Source organism: Macrobrachium rosenbergii, chromosome 1, assembly GCF_040412425.1.
Source record: "Macrobrachium rosenbergii isolate ZJJX-2024 chromosome 1, ASM4041242v1, whole genome shotgun sequence".
Taxonomy (NCBI): domain Eukaryota; kingdom Metazoa; phylum Arthropoda; class Malacostraca; order Decapoda; family Palaemonidae; genus Macrobrachium; species Macrobrachium rosenbergii.
The window spans coordinates 62,404,194-62,420,963 of NC_089741.1; the positions used below are offsets into that span (position 1 = coordinate 62,404,194).

Consider the following 16,770-nt stretch of genomic DNA (forward strand, 5'->3'; position numbering starts at 1 on the left):
TTTCTGTTGGATTTTTGCAATTTTGTTAACTTTTATTTATTTCATATACGTGTTGGATAGTCTTCCCCATATTTGTGACGAATATTAAAACACGTTTTGTGTTTTGATGTAAGTAAGAAATATGGCCAATAAATATGGCAGTCTACAATGGAATTACTACATCTTTGGAATCTTCTGCGCCATTAGATGGCAATCTTGACATTTTTCTCTGATCCCTAAGACCTCTGTTATTTACGAAAATTAAAAGAAGGCAACGACAAAGGAGAGGGAAACATCTTCTATATCAGCGATTTGAGATGGGAGAGAGAGAGAGAGAGAGAGAGAGAGAGAGAGAGAGAGAGAGAGAGAGAGAGAGAGAGAGAGAGAGGTAAAGTGAAGGGTATCAGGTCTTGGTAGCAGCTAAAGTGATTCTATTGTTCTCCCGGGTCACTGGCTGGGGCTAGAAACCAAGGCATAACAAATGGGCCGGCTGTCTCCTTTTTCAGCCCCCACCTATCCTCCCTACCCTCCTCATTTTCAAATATGAATTCCCGAAATTTTCCATTTCGGGTTCTGGCCCTCAGATGCCATTGCCGTCAAAAAGGATTTTCTAATATTTTCGCTACTAGCTCATTCTGTCTCTCGGACTCCCGGCGATAGGGGAAACATTCGCTGCTTATGTTTAGGGAAACCTTTACGAGATGGAGGGAGACTTTTGGAGGTGGAATTTGAAGGGAAGCTTTTGTAGATGGAGTTTTCCATCTACTTACTTCCTTTGGCGCGGCCTAACATGGCACTGTTTACCTCCCGAGTTTTGTATGTTATTGGTCATGTTGATTTAGCATGTCTTTTTCGAGTGCCACATATAATAAGCTTAAAACTGATCATACAACTATACTGTCATCTTTTGTTGGGATAACAGTATCCAGTTTGTAGACGTATTTGCTCTTCGTTTTTATTCTGATATGAAATGGTTTTCTAGAAATGACTATGAAATTAAATATTCCTTTTAATTTTCCATAATAAACATCTTGACGTTGGGTCACTAACAAGTTTAAACTATTTGGTTGATTTTTTCCTCATATTTTTCCTTCAGTTTTAGTTTAGTTTGTTAGGCCCTTTATTGTTTTACACTTTTTTAAAGAAGAAACCTTTAATTATTAAGGCCATAACAAGAGTGCACATTTAATAATCATGACCTGCCAGGGTGCCTTTTAATGTCTTGTAATAATTTTCTTACCTCTACCTGAAACCTCTCTGTTGGTATAGTGTTATATATCAAATAAGAACCATCTTGAGATAGACCGTAAGGGTAGGTACGTCTTTCAACTTTACTCCTTTGGCCTCTGGTAAAGAGGTGCCAAGGAATTGGACTGGATGGAAGATTTGATGAAGTGGTCATTCCATATTTATGTAGCAATTTTCTGACTGAATTCATTTAATTTTCACGAATGAAATATTTTTTCTCCCTAAGGTTTGGGTCAAACACTGCTTGCTGTTTTAAAACTTAGGCTACTTTTCCATGGATACAAAGAAAGAGACCGAAAATGAAATCTTACTGGACTCTCGCAATCATGTCTCAGGAATAAAAAAAAAAAAGCGTTTTGTTGGACATTTGCCGTGGAAATTAGTGTGAATTTTCGAAAATGTGGGCTTGTATAAATTTACATGTATGCATGAAGATAGACGTAGCAGTGCACTTTCAAATGTGCTAGTGAAAGATTATATATATATATATATATATATATATATATATATATATATATATATATATATATATATATATATATATATATATATATAGTATACGTGTATAACACGATTTATTTCCTGTACGCATAAAATCCACACTCACCTAAGTTCACGCGTACTCACCAGCATATAATAATCGCGGGGAGCGTTCGAAATGTAAATCTTTGCACAATGCTAACAGACGGGGGCTGAACTTAACACGTTTTGAAAATACAAACGTACCGGAGGGCGCAAAAAGATCGTGCAGTAAGCATTTCATCTCTTGAGTAAATATGAGCATGGGAATATAGCAGCGGCCTTTAAGATTTCCTTCCCCTTTAGCATTTAGCTCCTCTTCTTGCTCCTTCCTTGGGAGTGCAAGAATTCAGGACGCGTCAGGGAAGGCATGCTGATTCAGGCGCCTGGAATTTTTGGCCAAAGTTTATAATGAAGAGCCAGGGCCCTCTCTCTCTCTCTCTCTCTCTCTCTCTCTCTCTCTCTCTCTCTCTCTCTCTCTCTCTCTCTCTCTTAATTTCTTTATATAAGGGGCGTAATTCAGCCACGGTCTGTGAAAAACCACTGTAAACCATTGGTATGGCAGAGTAGGACTTGGGATTTTGTTTCCTTATGTCTGCGTAGATTCTTGATTTCGATATTTGATCGTGCTACCTAGCCATTTTGAGTTCTTTCTCATGTAGTTACATAAGTCAAAACTCATCTGAGTTTTTATTTAAACAGTTGTAAATGCTACTCACTCTGTTGACAATGTGCCCAAGTCATATCTCTGTAACACCCCGAGGTGGCTCAAGAGCACACATCGGTAGATATTATTTTAGCTTGTGGATGACTCATTAGTTATCTTTCCTTGATGAGGCTATTTTCCAGTTTCTGTTGTTGTTAAGCTCACTGTGTTTTTCTTTCCTCCTTTGTTTTTTGTTTTTTTTATTTTGTTTTCATCGGCTCTGATTTAAGTAAGGACATCAGGTCCGCCGTCTTATCGGCCTGTTTAATTTTTATAATTTTTATTCATTTACATAATTTCGAGCGCATAATAAAATGTTCTTTAAGACTGTAGTGGCTGCTGTACGGTGTTCAGGCAGTCTTAAAGTCGTTCTGAATTAAACTTGATTAGATTTTGATATCCATTGACTTTAGGTAGTGTGCCACTTGTATTCCCGGAAAGATAATCCTTCTGTAGGATCAGTGCCAACTTCTCTTTGTGTGTCAGGTTTGAATCGGCATACTCAGTTGCGGTTCATCACTTTGAAGGCTCCGGCAATAATCTCTCTCTCTCTCTCTCTCTCTCTCTCTCTCTCTCTCTATATATATATATATATATATATATATATATATATATATATATATAATATATGCATATATGTATATGTATAAACATATATATAAATAAAGCATATGTATGTGTATGTGTATGTATTAAGTCAGAATTTCTTGCAGGCATGTATTCTTTGATTAACAGCATTAGCAGAAAATCAGGTTTTTGTGGACTTCTTAAGTACTTTGTCCGAAGCAAGTGTGTTTTGGCATATCATAAGTGTATTGCCTAATTATAGACAAGAGTAATACACAATTGTATAACTTCAATTAATGTTTAACTAATTTTTTATACTGTCTTCTAAACTGGCAAAGTAGTCTAATGTATATGTGTATGTTATTGCATGTAATAACATTGGAAATGATTTATTTAACATGATTATATCAAGGAACTCCCGTGAGTACTGCGTTAATTTTATTAGCATAAATCAGATAATCAAGTGTAATTAGGAATTGACTTTGTGATAATCTTAAACAGATAGTTATTTGATCATTTTGTTGAGCTGTATCATTAATGTAATAGTTTGACTGTACTATACTAGTTCCATGTCGAAATGCCGAAAGGCGCGTCGTAAGAAATATATAGTCAAAACTCTTTTGTGTGAGACCAGTTGACGACATGGCCAGCTGTCGTGAGACCAAAGACGAGCAAATGGATAAATGCGATGTCCTCAGAGTGTGATGTCCTGATGTCCTTTAGACTCGGCGTGTGATCTACGCCTTCTATCCGAGAGGTCCATCCCATACCAGATAGAGGTAACACAATCAATAACCCAAAAGGTCCCCATTTCTTCAATGATCCCTTTTGAATCCTTTTGAAATCCCCAATTTCCTACCTGAAACACAGCCTTCCCAACTCCTTCTGCCTCCCTTTCCTCACGGAAAAACTTGAAAAAAGATCTTTTTAAACTTGTGTTCGTAAGTAATGCTTAACTCAAGCTTCGGGTGTTTGATTCAGCATTAGCATTTTTAATCACGTCGTTATCTCTTAAGTAAAATGCGCAGAAAATAAGCGTTGACATGCTTCTTTATTTCATGTACTGTACATTCCCTAAGGTGGACAACCAGTAGTCTGTTTATTTGACATGATATAAGTAGTTAAGTCGTTCTTCTCCGCTTGGAGATGAAAAGTGAGTTGGTAGGGGCAGCTTCAGATTTAATATCGGCAACTTTTTAGTATTTTATCAAATTGGTATTGGATAGTGAACTTATGGAAATGTAGTGGCCATACAAGACTATAAAATTTGGTTTATAAATGGAATAGCACCTTCTCTTAAAAAGTCGTAGTACACACTCATCCACCACCCTTGGAGAGAGAGAGAGAGAGAGAGAGAGAGAGAGAGAGAGAGAGAGAGAGAGAGAGAGAGAGAATTCGAAATAACGCCCGAGACAATGCTTCGGTTATTATGACCGTCAATAAGTTCTAAAACATATCACACAGTGATGGTTTCATCCAATTATGTTTCAGCTGATCGTCACTTTTATTAAAAAAAATGGTTACTTATACATCTAGGTGATGAATTTATTGCCATTTCTTGACGACAATACTTTAATTTATTTTGCTTATCAACAATGGTTCGGTTGTTATTGAGGAAATTTGCCTTTCTTTGTGTAACATATGTTATCCTTTATTCGTTATCGCAAATGTAATATTATTACTTTTATTATTCCTTATTATTTAAGCAAAAGCAACTATTTGATTATCGCCTTCATAATAAAAAACAATTGTAAGAAAGAGTTGAGTGAGTAGACCCACTCGCCATTGAGTGACTACTTGAGCCTCCCTGTTTTGGATGTTAAAAAAGAAGAAGTGGAACAACGAGGGGAGAAATAAAAGAAGAGAGTGATTCTTGTTGTAACTGTGAAGATTAATGAGAGAACCTCAGTTATTAAATTGTTGGAAGGAATCATGGTGGATCAGCCCTCACTTGTCCTAAGGCATCCATCCCTCATCATTTAACCCGTGGTTTACATAATCGCATTATCTTATAGAGCCCTATTAACATTTTTCTTGCATTAGGAACAAGGTTGGAGTGTAATGGTTCTCTCTCTCTCTCTCTCTCTCTCTCTCTTTCATTGCATCACGGTATAAAAAAAAACTATTGTTTTAATATTATTTATTCGTATCGTCTTTTGAGTAAGAGTTTCCCAACTACCTAATTAATCTCCTTAAGAGCATCCGACCAATCCGCACACCTCGTTTATTCGGCAACTGGTCGACATCCGAATAAAACCTCATCGCCAGGAATTCTGCAGAAATTAGTGGCTCAAACAAGCCGCTGGAAGTAATTTTCTGGCACGAGTTTTGTACAGTATTTTGTCTAAACTTCGGTCAGAACTGTAACTTGGAAGATAGGTAAGTGCGCGAAGGCCAACTTGGCCGTTGGCCAACTTGCAAGAAGCAAGGTAAAAGAGAGAGAGAGAGAGAGAGAGAGAGAGAGAGAGAGAGAGAGAGAGAGAGATGGCAGTAAAGATAAGGGAAACTGGCGATAAACAATGGAAACGATTAGATTTGATATAAAAGGCGGAAATAGATTTGGAAAATAGCAGTGTTACGTAAATTATGGATTTTTAATCTTAAAAAATGAAGAAAATTTATTTTCCAGGTAAGTTTCATTGATTATGACGGCCAGACGTTAAATTGCGTCCGGATAAAACGGCACGGAGTGGACGCCAGAAACATAAGAGATATTAAAAGCCATAGGTAAGGCCTTGGCATATAAAAGATGGAAGACAAGATAAACACGAAGATATGAAACGCATGGAAAAGAATGAGGTTAGGGACACAACATATCCTATGAGTCTGAAAGAGAAACCTTTGTTTCTTCATCATTTGGGAAAACTGATGATTGTGCTAACCTTATGCGAGAAGAACTAAATATGTAGTGTTGATGTAGAAGTCAAATATTCAAGAAATGTGGCATACGAGAATAATGTTATTTGCATCGTTTGCCGGCTTTGAGGCATAGTAAGAACACGAAAAGATGATAGAACTTACTAGGCTATGCACACTATTTGACCACATTTACAGTTAATCGAAAGACTCCTTGATTTTTGTCACAAATAATCATGAGAACAGGAGGAATTGAGGATGATACTGCTAAGTTTACGAAGACATGGATAATTATTTCGGTACAATGTAATACACTTGAATAGCATTAAGAAATTACATGAGAAGAGTCTATATTAGTATAATTTTGACAGACGTAAACGCTCGCTAGTGTTGCTCTTCCTCAAGGGTAAATGGGTAAACGAAGCGAGGAAAACATGATAACACAGTCGTGTGATATTGGAATTATGACGATACCTAGCAGCAGTTATGAGAAAATATGTGATAAACTGACCGCTGCCAGACAGCGTTTGTTTGAAAAGATATTGTTAAGATTGTCCAAGCTATCAAGTTTAATTAATTTATTTTTTTATCCAATTAAAAAAATTGGATGTTGTTGAGTGAATATGAGGCTTGAGCTTTCATATTATTAATGGGTAATTTACTGTTGGACGAATGTCTGTCAAATTTGAGGGAATTCATTGTGCATTCTTTTACGAACTTGCACAATGGGTTTTATTTGTCCAACGTTTCCTCCCATGCTTTCATAAGTTCAGGTTTGACTAATTTGGGGAACAGAGCGAAATTGTTCTGTACATATGGTACCCGTATTGTTGACATGGCGGTAAAGGTGGTCAGTGTTTGTGTGTGTGTGTGTGTGTGTGTGTTAAAAGTGTGTCCATGCTCTAGAGGATATTTTCTGAAAAGAGAACGCACTTAAGTTTCATATAATGGACAGAACCACCGTCATACAAAGAGCTTCAATAAAAAAAAGGAATGAACATTTGTAATAATGGGGTGTAACCTCAAAGAGATAGCTCATCTCAATACATTGTGTTCTGGCAGCATAGAATGATACATTTACAATCGCTATGGAAAACTACCCTTGCAGATCTGAAGAGGGTTAGTTGTAGGAGTTAAGGATAACGGAGATATGCGAAGAATGAATAACTGGGAGGCAGTTTGAGGAAAATGCAGAACCTATCGAAGGGAAGTTTGATGTATCAAAGAATCTACCACTGTAATGTTATAAACTTCATGAGCTAATTTCTTCTTCGAAATTGCTGATACTGAGTTAATATAATTTCACCTATCAGCTGGCCATTATAGTAATGATCTATAACTGCAGTATTTTTTTACTCGAGAAATTTTTCCAGATCCAGATTAGTGTTCATTTCTTATGTTGATGATTGTTATGCTCAATAATCGGTTATATATATATATATATATATATATATATATATATATATATATATATATATATATATATATATATATATGTGTGTGTGTGTGTGTGTGTGTGTATACATATACATATATATATGTATATGTATTTATATTTCACACACACATATATATATACAGTATATATATATATCATATATATGTATGTACTGTATGTATGTATTTATATATATATTTATATGTGTGTTTGTGCTTTTGGGTTAAAGAGAAATATGTTCAAATATTTCTGTTGCAATGTGATAGTCGCTGAATGTATTTCATTCACGCTCGAGACTTATGATCAAAGATAGGCCATCTGAAGAGCTACATGCTTTTGCATAAGCATGAGTAGGGTGCCATTTGGAAACCTAAACGCCCAGTTTGGTTCGACCGGTTTTAATGTTTTTTTTTTTACTCTCTCTCTCTCTCTCTCTCTCTCTCTCTCTCTCTGTAAGCGTTGAATATTTGATATGATCCAAGTTCTATTCTCTGTCCAATATCCTCTAGATCCTGTTCATTTTTCGAAAAAGGTTTTTTCCCACATCGGCGTATCTCTCTATTTTTTTCTTCTACGTCTCTAACGTGCAGAGTGTAATAAATTGATAAAGGAAAACGTACGTATGCTTGCTTTTGTCTGCAAGAAATTACAATAGCACTTTGCTTTATTTTAATAGTTTCTACAGAATCACACAGGAAATGCATTTTTATTGCAGCAAATTCGAAGTAGTTTTGGCTTAAATAGAGTGCACTCCTTTTGTTAGTGATTCTTTCTTAAATTTGTGTACATACGTGTACATACATTTACAGGGTATTAGTCTCTCTCTCTCTCTCTCTCTCTCTCTCTCTTAAATGTTAAAGTTCTTGTGTGCACGCATACTTAAACTTTGTCCTTTTTCATGAAGGTTACTTTGGGAAGAGCATATCGCTGTTAGTCTGTTTCCTGTTTGTACAATGTTTTATGCGCATCTTCTCTCTGTTCAGGGTTTTTATGAATGCACGTATCTAAATGTGCAGGTCCGCACATGCATACCCACTCGTATGCGCATATGCCTGTAAGTGTGCGTGCACATGCGAAATGAAAATGTTAGTGTATAGGTAGATGTATAAATGGTATACGAATGTATTTGAAAAATAAATTTGCTGGTGCTCTAATAAATACATAAAGTATGTTTGTGTTTGTAAAATAAATGCCCTTGTGTACGATAAATGTATAAATAAAGTAGATTTGCTTTTGTGTCTGTATTGGCATCATATGTAGAGAGGTTAGCCCGATTCCCCCGAAGCCCATGTGAGCCGGCGTCATCTATATTGATCATGAAGGAAATCCCCCTTCTCTAGTTCCGATAAATAGTGTAAACCTTGTTTTAGAATTATTACCCTGACCAATTAATATGGCTTTAAATCTGTGAGCCCTTTCAATCCCCTTCGTTTAAAGGGACACACCATTTTTTCCCTGACAAAAACCCGTACACAGGTGTGGACTTTTTCACCCCAGCGGCCCCCTTCACCGTACCTTTACCCCAGCCTCTCTCTCTCTCTCTCTCTCTCTCTCTCTCTCTCTCTCTCTCTCTCATATATACATATATACACACGTTCTGTATTCTTTACCTTTATACCTTTACCTTGCTCTAGCTCCCATCTGTTTGTGCCCTCCAGGATATATTATATTTCCCAATTATTCTGAGAACTTTTGCTTCTGTTGTTATTAACTAAGAGGGATGAAGGTTGTCATTTGGAATGCAAAAATGCAGATACCAGTCATTCCAGGTTTACTGTGATTGTACTACATGATATGTTTAATAACTGCTCTGTCTTTTCTACCCGTCTGGTAGAGACTGTGATTCATGTATTGTGTAATGTTTCCGTAAGCGTGTGTAAGAATCGCCAGCTTCTGAGTACTTATGTGATGTGAAATAATGCAGGATATTTATAAAAACATGCATGCAAAATTATTCCTGGAGAGATAGAAAGAAAATGTATGGTTCTATGATAATGTATAATACTTACTAACCAACCGAAACTAGTCTGGTCTATGGCACTTAATCTTGCCTAGCCTTCGTTACAGGGAACACACTGCTAGTTTTTAGTACAGTTCGTTCTTTTTGATGATACTTGATCAAATAAGATAGTTAAATTTGTATCAGATGAGATGGAAACGATCGTAGCAAGAACTGTGGAGACGGAATTATTTCGTCCTAATTGTTCCAGAATTGGTGCAGAGAAGCTTACCATTTAATTGTGTATTTGTAGCGTCTACTACGCCTCTCTCTATAGTAACCGAGTAGTCATAGCAACTGGTAGCAGTAGCTGTGATCGGAGTTTGCTCTAAAACAGCATCTCTTTTGATGCATTGCTTTTTTTTCCACAACGAAGCTCTAGCAAGCTATTAAAAGACCGTTCATTTTACTCATTAATTTATAATTATAAACTGCTTATTTATATGATAAAAACCGACCGTGTTTTGCGTCATTTCTATCAGTCCAGTTTTTAATGCAGTTTTCGCGTCATCCCTATTAAGCTAGTTTTTTTCATCGCATCCCATCACAGTGGAGATGCCCGTTATATTCTCTCGCCGTAAAAGAGCGCACGCCTTTTTAGACGTGTCTCTCCGGATTGATGGTCAAGGGTTTGAAGTGCGGAAAACATCAGCGTTTTATATTCTCTCTCTCGGGGAGTTTTATTTATCTTACAGGAGTCTGTGCAACCAACTTGTTTCCTGCAGAATATTATTTTCAGAAAACACGGAAGTGTAGCAGTGGATGTGAAACGGAAGAAAATGACGATCCAATAAAAGGAAAGTTATTATAAGTGAGCGTTCGCTCACCTCTCCATCTTTGAATCGGCTTCGCAATATTAATCCCTGTGTTCCTATCCAAGTGACAGACATCATTTTCACAGAGAGAGAGAGAGAGAGAGAGAGAGAGAAAGAGAGAGAGAGTGCCATCTCGCTTTGCGTTATTCATTACTCTCCCAGTTATCAGCTTAAAGCCAAGTGAAATGCTGACGTTAAAAAATTGCCGTCGGATTGTAGCTTTGTGTCCAGATATAAAGAGCAAGTAGTGAGTGAGTGAGTGAGTGAGTGAGTGAGTGAGGCGCCGCGCGGAGAGAGCAAAATGCCCACTCGGGCCGGGAATAGGTAAACGGACGAACTCGCGCATTGGAAAATGAATTTATTGCCCTTGAGCGAATTATTACAAACTTTTCATTATCTGCTCATAAAAATGGCTCCCTCACCTTAATTATATCCTGATTTTAGCCTCCCGTCCTTTAGATGTCCTAATTTGGTAATGGACTTTTTTATTTTTATTTTCGATGCAGTGAATATGAATTAATTTAGTGATGTTTTGAAAAAATGTTTATTGTTCTATTAAGGAAACATTAATTTGTCAAATATATGTGATTAGGAAACACAAGGACCGAAAAACTATTAGTTTTGGTGTCTTTCTTATATGAAAATAGGCATCATTTTTGCACACAAATATAAATTGGGTAAAGTCGCAATAGGAATTTTGTGTTTTTCGTTTATTTTGTTAGGTATTAATTAGCGATTAGGTTTCTTTGTCTACATTTTACCCTGGAGATGTAACATAGAGTCATTATTTTCCCAAAGTCCGTGTTTTGCAATTATTATCATTCTTCTTTCTCAGTTGCATGAGCTGAGTTTACATATACATCCGTATCACTACCGATTTTTGTAATAAAAACAAATATCATCTAATTCACCAGAACGATGATCATTGAAATGAGAATTGTGTTGCTCGTACTTACCTCTTTGCAGCGAAGTGAAAAGCTGAACCGGATCTCATACTCCTCCCCCTCCTCCTCCTCCTCCTCCTCCTCCTCTCCTCCACTCCTTGGGGCTGCACGACGGGTGTTGACCTGAGGGCAAATGGAAAGAATAACAGGCCACATTCAATAAAAGTCTCATTTTGCCTACTATGCATACATTTTCATTTATATGATATCATTTAATCAAATGTAACCTGGTCACTAAGTTGATTACCGTGATTTAATCCTGTTGCTTATGCTCATAATTGGCGTTGCAATAAAACAGAGAGCCGGGTATTCCAAACATTGTAAAAGGACAAAGAACATTGTTGTAAATTATATTTACTAAATTATGATTGCTGTGCACTCATAACGAATACAATCGCGAAATGCTCGAGACCAGAGCCCTCCACCCCCATCCCCAAGCCCAACCCCAACCCCAACCCCACTCCTCCCTCCCCCGTCATTGATCGAGATATATTCCCCTTCCATGATCAATAAGCAGATTCCATATTTAGACAATGGACCTCTATAAAAGCGCTCATGGAAAACCGGAAAAAGAGTTAGGACCACCCAAAAGGAAAAGCATCAAGCTAAAACCACATGTATATTTCAATGTTTATAGGAGCCAGTGAGGTGAATAGAAAACGCCTATGTTAGTATTGACGTAGAGAGAGAGAGAGAGAGAGAGAGAGAGAGAGAGAGAGTATAGAACTCTCCTGATGCAAGCTCTCATCCCCTGTTTCCCCATTCCCCAACGTATACCCCCTCCTTCCCCCTGTCGTCTCCACTCCAGATGGGGTCCACCCTGACAGAGACCAGCCCGTCCATTTCACACGATACTGTGCAAAATAAAAGTGCTTAAAGACTAATCCAGGCCCATGTAAATTTCGGGAGTGACAGATCCCGCGACTCGAGGGTCAGGATGGAGGGAGGGGGGGTGGTGGCAAGAGGAGGGAAAAGAGAAAGGTGAAGCAGGTGTAAACGAGTGTGAAAAGAAGAAAAGTAACACCAGGGTAAACATTATAAGGACGACAAACGGCATGAACAACAACAACAACAATAAGAATAAAAGACTATTAAAAAAGGAACGAGAATTTAGAGGCGTGTGAGAGCATGGTAAGGAATATTCGTTGAAGTTCAGTTTTAAGAAAGATTCGTGATTACACATAATTCCATCACAAAGCCAGGAGTCCAATCATCTCATTGAGTATCGTAGAGGGCTGACCAATATTTAGCTAATGTCGTTATTTTTCCCATCATAAAAGCTGACGTTCATAGTCTCTGGTATTGATAAAACTTAGTGTAAGCATTTGTCTGTCTAAACTGGAAATAACGTTGCCGGCCGACTAGCTATCGGCTAGGGAGAAAATTTTGCTTATTAAAACAAAAATACAAGAATATTACCGCCCGCTCACACTCTAGGGATGAATTGTGCAGATTTGCGCCCTTCCCAGGTTAAAATACTCATTTGAAACAATCATTGCTTCGACAAAATTAAATAGCATGGAGAAGAGCGTTTAAATATGGTGGTGCATGAAATTGGCGTGAAAGCATCTATAAATAAACAGTCTTTGCTACTACTACTACTAGAGAGAGAGAGAGAGAGAGAGAGAGAGAGAGAGAGAGAGAGAGAGAGAGAGAGACCTGCGCCATCTGTTGGGTCTCTGAGAGTTGGTGTGAGATATTTAGGGATAAAATGGCGTGTGTGTGTGTGTGTTTGAGAGAGAGAGAGAGAGAGAGAGAGAGAGAGAGAGAGAGAGAGAGAGAGAGAGAGAGAGAGAGATGGGTGGGGGCGGAGGTTTGGAGAATTTTTTTGTTACGGTCATTCTGCTTCAATGCACCAGTTTGGGAGAAAGCCTCCGGAAATGAAATATTCCTGTACGTAAACAACTTTGGTCTCTTAATACACAATCCTTCTTCTCCAAAGAGCGATGAATCTGGCCACCAGTTGTATTTCTGGATCCCACTGTAGTCACACTCCCACAATCACATTTTGGGCTAAAATTGTTTGTTGACATATTAGGGTTATTATCGGTTAACCCATTAAACATTATTAACCGTTTGCTTATTGTTTTTAGACTTGCTTACTTGAATGCTTACTTTCTTGCTACTCATCAGTTTTATAATTTTGTTTGTAATATTTTATCATCATGCGTGCATTATAGTTAATGATGAAGCTTGTGTCCTTCATGTTTCTAGTGGTGTTCCATAGGGCCCGGTTTTAACCTCTGCGTGTTTCTAGTGGTGTTCCATAGGGTCCGGTTTTACCCCCTGTTTTTGCGCTTGATCTATCGGCTTCACTAGGTGATCGTATTCCCATGGAATGATTTTGTCCTTTTTGCCTTTATTTGAAGACTTTTGAGACGTATTAAGAAGACTTCAGGCAAAGGCAAATATTGTTAATCCGAAGCTCAGTAGTAAAACGAATTTGTCCTAACAGAATTCAGTCATACAAATGTGATTTATTAGTATTCAGTCTAGCAGTTAACAAAACTTAGTCGTAGAAAGGTGATGTTGAAGGCTTGGCAAAATTTTTAGTGAATTATGCTATCCATCTTTCACTTTTCCCAGTTTCATAATCCAGTAGAAATATATAATTTTATCAAACCTTTACCTTGTGTCCCAAAAAATTAATGTTGCTTCTGATCGCTAAATTGATAAGGGCTAGGCGGCACTTTGAACACATCACGGATTTTGAACTTGAATAGTGATCAGTATGTTCAATCTTCTTTTCATTTATTTCATGAATCATAAATTGGTTGACTGCTGTTATTATCCAGAATTTCATAGAAGTGAACAAAAGAGGATATCAGACATCACATTTTTGATACATCACTATCCTATAACTGGAAATTATAAATCAAACTCCCAAATATTGTTTCCTTACTTAATTAATGTATTTTTGCAATATACTTCAGATTTACACCGGTTGCTTTCGGCCGTTTTAAGCGGATCGTAGTGCAAAGAGTCGAAAGCTACCAATTTATAGGTGACCTGTATTGTTTAAATACATTTGTTATTCTGAAAAACAAGCTTTATACTGTGACTTATTTTTGTACTTTATGAATCAACTTAGAGTGTCAAATCCTTGTTCGCAACTTTTTTTAATGTGGTTGTTATAAACAGAGTTAAAACTTTCTCTGCATTTCTTGAGATATGGGGGTTTTGGTTTCAGACCATTTTTTCAACAGCTGACGCTCGTACCTAGTTGCTGCTGTATTGACTTGTAGACAGAATTCGGGGAACGAACCACGGGCCATGTGCGAGCTCAGTGCTCAGCCACCTGTTTATATGTTAGCATTTTAATTTTCAGGGGGAATCATAACGCTTGATTGTAATGAAATTGATTTTTTTTTTTTTAGAAAACTAAGAAGTCCAAAAGGAGCCTGGGATTGTTTTTGATATGTTCGTCATGTTGATAACTTACCACGAAATTTAGACGTGACTGTAGACAAAGCCTCTCTAAGCAGCGTTTGGAATCATTTCCATTGATAAATGGAGATGTAGCCCTAGTGAGATGTGGTCATGAACCTACAATACAAGTTGCGTCTTCCGTAAAAGGACGAAGTTGTGCCATCATTCTGACAGGGAAAATGAGATTGTTCAACAAGTTATGTTGTCGAATCTATGAAATACTTGAAGAGGTAACTAAGAGCTCTGAAATTATCTGTTGTAAGCGACATTTTGACATTAGTACAATACGATACAGCTGTGTCAATCCTCGTTGTGGGGTAGTGCCAACAGTGCACGCGGTGCACTGTAAGCATTACTCGTGGTACTTTCAGCGTCCCTTCTGCCCCAAGCTGCAACCCCTTTCATTCCTTTTATTGTACCGCTGTTCATATTATCTTTCTTCCATCTTACTTTCCACCCTTTCCTAAAAGTTGTTACATAGTGCAACAGCGAGGTTTTCATTTTGTTACATCTTCAAAACCTTCTTTATTCTCAATTTCCCTTTCAGTGCTGAATGACCCCGTAGATCCCAGCGCTTGGCTTTTGGCCTAGATTTCATATCCTAGTTCCAGCTGTGTCAATCTTTTCTTTACGTAAATGATTTATGAATGAGACTGATTAACTTAATCATTCATATATTTACTCGGTGTATGGCATTTGAAATTGATTTCCGGCTTCATCAGTGTCTGATCTTAGATTTTGGTATTCTCATGTCCCGATTTTGTATTTTAACAAGACTGAAAAGGAAGATCTGTCATCTTCATTTTGAGCGGATCATTCTCTCTCTCTCATTCTCCCTGTCTTTTCAAGAAAATCTGCAACATATGGCATGTCATCCCTGTCTGTTGCTAGCTTCCCTTGATACCTGTGTAACAAGTATAGAAATGCTTTTATTCTTTTTAATTAATCTCTCACACCTCTCTCCCCACACTCTCTCCCTCTTCCAACTCTCCCACTGTGTGTGTGGTAAGTCGTCCTAACTCATTTTTCACATCCTTTCTGTCCTATTTTTCATCACCATAAAATTCGACTTTTTACCAAAAATCAAAGCCTCCGAAGTATCCATCTTTTTTTTTTTTATCTTTGTTCTTGTTCTAGTGCACATTCTCTCTCTCTCTCTCTCTCTCTCTCTCTCTCTCTGAGTTTTTTCTTTGTTCTGTTGCTTTATCTCCTCTAACCCCACTATCACGGACGCTCCCCTCGTCCCAGCTATCTATTTCTTTTCTCTCTCGCAACTTAAAATATCTCGGAGCCTTTTGGCCTTTGGCCTCTTGCATTTATTTATTTATTATTTCGTTTATTTAGTTCTGCCACTCGTTGTCATGCACTTATATTGTTCAGTGTTCTGATATGTATCTAATTGTTATTATTCTTACTATTAAAAGAGTCAGAGTTTTAAGGGCTTAATGTTGCAAAACATTGTTGTAGCATTGATTACTATATGGGATAGGAATATTAAAAGATTTTTTTACATTATTTTACGCACTGTTAACTATTGAGATATTGTGCCGAATTGGAGAGAGAGAGAGAGAGAGAGAGAGAGAGAGAGAGAGAGAGAGAGAGAGAGAGAGAGAGAGAGAGAGAGAGAGAAAGTGTATTCAAGATTTTTTAAAGCGTTTTGTAAATATAAATAAAACGCTAATTCTTCTGTTTAGTTAAAACGATGTTCATGCAGGGCTCTCTTTCTGTCTCAGATATATATATTGTCTCTCAGTTAGAAACAAATTTCGCGCAACATTTTCCTTTTGAAAGATGAAACGATATGCCATTTTTCTTTTGTGTGCGCGGTAATGTATCTGTGTTGTACTGAAGAGAGGCATTACAGGGGGCATTATTTCAGCAGCAGAGAGCTAGGCATTGGGTAGCATATCACTACTCTAAATATATATTGTGAACACACATGACAACATTGAGCGAGAACATTACACGCTTTTGTATTTTTTCCCCGGTTATTCATTAATCCATTATTTTAACCCCCTCCTGATTCATTTACAGTTTTCTGATTTATAGCGATTAAACCTGGCACACAGCCTTCCATCACCGATACTGTGTTTCAGGAATAAGCATATTATGGTACGATGAATATGTAATAACTCATAAATCAGGTTTACCATGAAAGCGGAACATTTGTCAGTGCTTACCTCTTTATGGGAACTCTCTCTCTTGCATCCGCCTGTATCCTTGTCTCCCTTAGTTTTTCCTTTCACCGTATCTCACTGACCCTCGTCCTT

General features: G+C 37.4%; 1 long non-coding RNA gene across 1 annotated transcript in view; it reads right to left on the reverse strand.

The window, feature by feature from the left end:
* LOC136839149 (uncharacterized) overlaps nt 1-16,770 on the reverse strand; it is a 150,373-nt gene that overhangs the window by 102,530 nt on the left and 31,073 nt on the right. Inside the window, exon 2 of the long non-coding RNA XR_010853219.1 lies at nt 11,084-11,194. This is a non-coding gene — a long non-coding RNA (uncharacterized lncRNA). The remainder of the gene's footprint in view (nt 1-11,083; nt 11,195-16,770) is intronic.